The sequence below is a fragment of the Schistocerca serialis genome, unplaced genomic scaffold, assembly GCF_023864345.2.
Source record: "Schistocerca serialis cubense isolate TAMUIC-IGC-003099 unplaced genomic scaffold, iqSchSeri2.2 HiC_scaffold_385, whole genome shotgun sequence".
Classification (NCBI taxonomy): domain Eukaryota; kingdom Metazoa; phylum Arthropoda; class Insecta; order Orthoptera; family Acrididae; genus Schistocerca; species Schistocerca serialis.
Window position 1 is genome coordinate 4413 of NW_026047960.1, and position 5588 is coordinate 10000.

The 5588-nt window shown below is 54.7% G+C and overlaps 3 non-coding genes across 3 annotated transcripts in view; all 3 read left to right on the forward strand.

The window, feature by feature from the left end:
• Positions 1 to 2551: 2551 nt before the first annotated feature.
• Positions 2552 to 4460, forward strand: LOC126446385 (small subunit ribosomal RNA). Its single transcript, XR_007583266.1, has one exon. It is a non-coding gene; the product is annotated as a small subunit ribosomal RNA (ribosomal RNA).
• A 353-nt stretch (positions 4461 to 4813) lies between these two features.
• Positions 4814 to 4968, forward strand: LOC126446380 (5.8S ribosomal RNA). Its single transcript, XR_007583262.1, has one exon. It is a non-coding gene; the product is annotated as a 5.8S ribosomal RNA (ribosomal RNA).
• Positions 4969 to 5157: 189 nt separating this feature from the next.
• Positions 5158 to 5588, forward strand: part of LOC126446382 (large subunit ribosomal RNA) — a 4225-nt gene continuing 3794 nt past the window's right edge. Inside the window, exon 1 of the ribosomal RNA XR_007583263.1 lies at positions 5158 to 5588. This exon is cut by the window's right edge and continues 3794 nt beyond it. This is a non-coding gene — a ribosomal RNA (large subunit ribosomal RNA).

The window sequence follows — 5588 nt, forward strand, 5'->3', positions numbered from 1 at the left end:
CTAACCTATGTTGTGCCTTAACCTAACCTACGTTGTGCCTTAACCTAACCTACTTGTGCCTTAACCTAACCCATATTGTACCTTAACCTAACCCATATTGTACCTTAACCTAACCCATATTGTACCTTAACCTAACCCATATTGTACCTTAACCTAACCCATATTGTACCTTAACGTAACCTAATTTGTGCCTTAACGTAACCTAATTTGTGCCTTAACGTAACCTAATTTGTGCCTTAACGTAACCTAATTTGTGCCTTAACGTAACCTAATTTGTGCCTTAACGTAACCTAATTTGTGCCTTAACGTAACCTAATTTGTGCCTTAACGTAACCTAATTTGTGCCTTAACGTAACCTAATTTGTGCCTTAACGTAACCTAATTTGTGCCTTAACGTAACCTAATTTGTGCCTTAACGTAACCTAATTTGTGCCTTAACGTAACCTAATTTGTGCCTTAACGTAACCTAATTTGTGCCTTAACGTAACCTAATTTGTGCCTTAACGTAACCTAATTTGTGCCTTAACGTAACCTAATTTGTGCCTTAACGTAACCTAATTTGTGCCTTAACGTAACCTAATTTGTGCCTTAACGTAACCCATGTTGTGCCTTAACGTAACCCATGTTGTGCCTTAACGTAACCCAATTTGTGCCTTAACGTAACCCATGTTGTGCCTTAACCTAACCTATATTGTGCCTCAACCTAACCTATATTGCGCCTTAACCTGACGCACGTTGTCGCTGAACCTGCTCTGTAATTGTTATGCAACTCGTTAAATTAGTGTAGTGTTGCCTAACCGCAACCCTCGCAATATAGTTCGCTATTCGCACTGCCCGGTCCCCTGTGTATCGCGTCATGTTAAACACCTTGCAGGTGTTGCTGACTTTCCACATGCTCCTGCTATACACTGTAATGTGGATAGCAGCAGGACGTACATGCCCCCCCCCTTCCCCCCTGCCTTCGCAAGCTGGTCGTTGAGAAGTTTGCATGTTCAATGCCCTTCGCATGCCGACGTACTCAGCCTACGTTGTGGTACGGCCTGTCACCTGTCCGCCGATGTACGCAAAACCCACAAACTGTACTGCACATTGGTCCGTATGTACTGAATGATACATCGTGGCACATGTGTGACCGTACGACGACTGCGCCTAGCAACGGCAGACCATACAGTCCAAATATTGTGCACGCAGCTACGTGTCGTCTCCCTATAAGAGCTGGATTGCAGTGTGGTACGCCATTCAGACGTGTGGGAGGAACGGACGCCCTGGATGGCGATCAGCATGAGCAGTCTGTTGATGTAGTGGAGCGTGTATTCGGACGTAGTCGTCTCTTCTCACACACCGTGATAGCATGTTGCACCGCGTTCCACATCTGCGACATCCTGCAGAGGCCGGCTGACAGTCGTTCGCGCAATGGACACCGCATACGTACGGGGGCTACCTTCCACGTGTTCTCGAGGCGTGCACATGTTGTTGCGTCTATGTGGGCAGACGTAGTGTGTTGTGACACCTGACACAGGCATGCAATACTCGTTGCAAATGGCGATGGACGTCTACGTTTGCTGGTGACGTTACGCAAATGAACAACAGGTAACCCGTTGTGGTGCGGTTGTTCTCGCTAGAGGTGAATCAGTGTTGGCGACGATCGGTCGAGCTATTAACCGGTTGTTTCAGGGATACCCACCATGCCCACGAACGTGAAAGGGGACCCACCATGCCCACGAACGCGAAAGGGGATCTGGGTGTGAGGCGATACGCGGCGGTGGCTGGGTGGGACCGTCCCCGGCCGGTGAGGGGGGGGCCGCCCGGCGTGCTGGCAGCGCGGTGCGTGGGCGCACGCGCTACAGCCGGCTGGTGGGGGCGGCCAGTGGCAGGCGCGCCGGCCGACGGACGCGGCAGGCGGCGCAGCTGCGCGCCGGCGCCCCCTGCTCGCGGCGCCTTGCGGCCAAAGTAGGTCCTCGCGGGCCCGGTGCGAAGCGCGGTGGCCATCTGCAGTGTGCTGGTCCGATTGAGGACTGTGTGCGCTGAGGATGCGCCGCCGCCCGGCGCTCGGCGCCGCGACGCCGTCTGCTGCTCGGTCGCCCCAGCGGTTCTCGCAGGTGGTTTGTATCGCAGCTGTGCGGACGTGTTGGCGCGTGCGCTGTGCTGGGAGAGTTCGCTTCGGCACCCAAGTGGGGCTTTTGTCCTTCTGTGGCGCTGGCGTTGGAGCTGCCGGTCACCGTAGGTGGCGCGTGTTGTCTCCCGCCGGCAATGCCACGACAGCACGCTCCCGGGCCTCTGTCGGCAGCGGCAAGCTCAGTTGGGAGCACGGGTGGTCGCACCTAAAGCGTCTACTCGCCTAACTCCGGGCGATTGCGCCTCTCTCGAACCCGACCAAGTACTTAGGACGGCGCTGCGCGCCGCCGGGACCTGAGAGGGTTTCGAGGTGTGTTGTGCAGGGGAGCTCAGCCTCCTCCTGTTTGCAGAATAATTGAGCGGACGCTTGCGTGTTCGCGCGGGCCCCCGGGACACACTCCCGGGCGGCCGGCTGCTCAGCTCTAGTTGACGCAGCTCCCTGGTTGATCCTGCCAGTAGTCATATGCTTGTCTCAAAGATTAAGCCATGCATGTCTCAGTACAAGCCGCATTAAGGTGAAACCGCGAATGGCTCATTAAATCAGTTATGGTTCCTTAGATCGTACCCACGTTACTTGGATAACTGTGTAATTCTAGAGCTAATACATGCAAACAGAGTCCCGACCAGAGATGGAAGGGACGCTTTTATTAGATCAAAACCAATCGGTCGGCTCGTCCGGTCCGTTTGCCTTGGTGACTCTGAATAACTTTGGGCTGATCGCACGGTCCTCGTACCGGCGACGCATCTTTCAAATGTCTGCCTTATCAACTGTCGATGGTAGGTTCTGCGCCTACCATGGTTGTAACGGGTAACGGGGAATCAGGGTTCGATTCCGGAGAGGGAGCCTGAGAAACGGCTACCACATCCAAGGAAGGCAGCAGGCGCGCAAATTACCCACTCCCGGCACGGGAGGTAGTGACGAAAAATAACGATACGGGACTCATCCGAGGCCCCGTAATCGGAATGAGTACACTTTAAATCCTTTAACGAGTATCTATTGGAGGGCAAGTCTGGTGCCAGCAGCCGCGGTAATTCCAGCTCCAATAGCGTATATTAAAGTTGTTGCGGTTAAAAAGCTCGTAGTTGGATTTGTGTCCCACGCTGTTGGTTCACCGCCCGTCGGTGTTTAACTGGCATGTATCGTGGGACGTCCTGCCGGTGGGGCGAGCCGAAGGCGTGCGACCGCCTCGTGCGTGCTCGTGCGTCCCGAGGCGGACCCCGTTGAAATCCTACCAGGGTGCTCTTTATTGAGTGTCTCGGTGGGCCGGCACGTTTTACTTTGAACAAATTAGAGTGCTTAAAGCAGGCAAGCCCGCCTGAATACTGTGTGCATGGAATAATGGAATAGGACCTCGGTTCTATTTTGTTGGTTTTCGGAACCCGAGGTAATGATTAATAGGGACAGGCGGGGGCATTCGTATTGCGACGTTAGAGGTGAAATTCTTGGATCGTCGCAAGACGAACAGAAGCGAAAGCATTTGCCAAGTATGTTTTCATTAATCAAGAACGAAAGTTAGAGGTTCGAAGGCGATCAGATACCGCCCTAGTTCTAACCATAAACGATGCCAGCCAGCGATCCGCCGCAGTTCCTCCGATGACTCGGCGGGCAGCCTCCGGGAAACCAAAGCTTTTGGGTTCCGGGGGAAGTATGGTTGCAAAGCTGAAACTTAAAGGAATTGACGGAAGGGCACCACCAGGAGTGGAGCCTGCGGCTTAATTTGACTCAACACGGGAAACCTCACCAGGCCCGGACACCGGAAGGATTGACAGATTGATAGCTCTTTCTTGATTCGGTGGGTGGTGGTGCATGGCCGTTCTTAGTTGGTGGAGCGATTTGTCTGGTTAATTCCGATAACGAACGAGACTCTAGCCTGCTAACTAGTCGCGTGACATCCTTCGTGCTGTCAGCGATTACTTTTCTTCTTAGAGGGACAGGCGGCTTCTAGCCGCACGAGATTGAGCAATAACAGGTCTGTGATGCCCCTTAGATGTTCTGGGCCGCACGCGCGCTACACTGAAGGAATCAGCGTGTCTTCCTAGGCCGAAAGGTCGGGGTAACCCGCTGAACCTCCTTCGTGCTAGGGATTGGGGCTTGCAATTGTTCCCCATGAACGAGGAATTCCCAGTAAGCGCGAGTCATAAGCTCGCGTTGATTACGTCCCTGCCCTTTGTACACACCGCCCGTCGCTACTACCGATTGAATGATTTAGTGAGGTCTTCGGACTGGTACGCGGCATTGACTCTGTCGTTGCCGATGCTACCGGAAAGATGACCAAACTTGATCATTTAGAGGAAGTAAAAGTCGTAACAAGGTTTCCGTAGGTGAACCTGCGGAAGGATCATTACCGACTAGACTGCATGTCTTTCGATGTGCGTGTCGTGTCGCGCAACACGCAGCTACCTGTACGGCTCGCAGTAGCCGTGCGCCGCGTGCGGAACCACGCGTTCGTCTCAAAACTAACGGCAATGTTGTGTGGTACGAGCGCTGAAGCGCTGGAGCGGCTGGCCTGCGGCACCTGGCGCCTGGCGCCGGTTTTGAATGACTTTCGCCCGACTGCCTGTCCGCTCCGGTGTGGAGCCGTACGACGCCCATCGGCCGTGAGGCCGTTGGACACTGAACGCTGGAACAGGGCCGCCACACGCCTCAGTCCCGCCTATGCAACTGTCTCGAAAGAGATGGTGGAAACTATGAAAAGATCACCCAGGACGGTGGATCACTCGGCTCGTGGGTCGATGAAGAACGCAGCAAATTGCGCGTCGACATGTGAACTGCAGGACACATGAACATCGACGTTTCGAACGCACATTGCGGTCCATGGATTCCGTTCCCGGGCCACGTCTGGCTGAGGGTCGGCTACGTATACTGAAGCGCGCGGCGTTTGCCCCGCTTCGCAGACCTGGGAGTGTCGTGGCCGCCTGTGGGGGCCGGCCGCGTCTCCTTAAACGTGCGATGCGCGCCCGTCGCCTGGCGGTTCGCATACCGGTACTTACTCGGTAGCGTGCACAGCCGGCTGGCGGTGTGGCGTGCGACACCTCGTACAACGACCTCAGAGCAGGCGAGACTACCCGCTGAATTTAAGCATATTACTAAGCGGAGGAAAAGAAACTAACAAGGATTCCCCCAGTAGCGGCGAGCGAACAGGGAAGAGTCCAGCACCGAACCCCGCAGGCTGCCGCCTGTCGTGGGCATGTGGTGTTTGGGAGGGTCCACTACCCCGACGCCTCGCGCCGAGCCCAAGTCCAACTTGAATGAGGCCACGGCCCGTAGAGGGTGCCAGGCCCGTAGCGGCCGGTGCGAGCGTCGGCGGGACCTCTCCTTCGAGTCGGGTGTTGCTTGAGAGTGCAGCTCCAAGTGGGTGGTAAACTCCATCTGAGACTAAATATGACCACGAGACCGATAGCGAACAAGTACCGTGAGGGAAAGTTGAAAAGAACTTTGAAGAGAGAGTTCAAAAGTACGTGAAACCGTTCTG